We start from the raw sequence: 982 nt of genomic DNA, 5'->3' as shown, positions 1-982 counted from the left end.
AGATAGATAGATAGATAGATAGATAGATAGATAGATAGATAAATGTAGCCACTGTTGGACTAGCAGGATCACAGCCTGTAAGCCACTCGAATAAGCAAGCAGGCTGTGGTCCTGCTAGCTCAATAACAGCTGTCTACCGAAGGAAATTCCAAGAATCTCCAGTAGTTGTTCAGTCCATAAGACTGGAATTCTCAGCTGGTCTTTAGTATATGCCCGAATCCCAAAGAAGTAGGCTCTAATGCCAGTAAATGAATGGACTTGCCATCTAGAGTGAGGGCAAGCAGGAGAAGAACAGAGTTTCCTTCTTTTATATCTTTTATATAGGTGTGGCCCAGGTTAAATGTGGATTGTCCCACCTCAAAAGATACAGTTTAAAGATAGTTCCTCCTATTTCAAGTTATTTAATGAAGAAATAAAATTCCTCACAGGTGTTCCTAGCTGTTTAGATTTTATTTAATTCCAGATGTAGTCAAGTTGACACCAAGAATAGGCATCACACCTCCATTTAGCTCTTTCCACTCACTCTCAAATTAATAGCCTTTTGTTATTATTGTCACACACACACACACACACACACACACACATATGAATACAACTTGATTGGTCCATTTTGTTCCTTATATTTATAATTTCATGTATGATGACTTTGTATTACATAAACAACAAGGAGGCTCAGTCCTGGGAGAAGCAAGTTTTTTTTCATTTCCAGTTGTCTATAGTTCTTTGTCTAAAGGTGGGATGCCACACAAATTTCCTCCTTCCACAATAGCATGTCTATTTATAGTGTCACTGTTCTGTTCATATTTATGCAGCCAATTTTAGGAGAGATTGTTTCACATTAGACTTCCTGGTATTTTGGCAGGTCTTTTGTTTGCTTGTTTTTTAAGGTTTCTGGCAATCTACATTTTATAAAAATTTATATAATTTTTTATTTATGTTTTATATAATACATGTCATATTTTTGCTTCCCCAGATCCTTATC

The sequence above is a fragment of the Microtus ochrogaster genome, unplaced genomic scaffold (genome assembly GCF_000317375.1).
Source record: "Microtus ochrogaster isolate Prairie Vole_2 unplaced genomic scaffold, MicOch1.0 UNK85, whole genome shotgun sequence".
Lineage (NCBI taxonomy): Eukaryota > Metazoa > Chordata > Mammalia > Rodentia > Cricetidae > Microtus > Microtus ochrogaster.
This window is presented reverse-complemented; position numbering follows the sequence as displayed.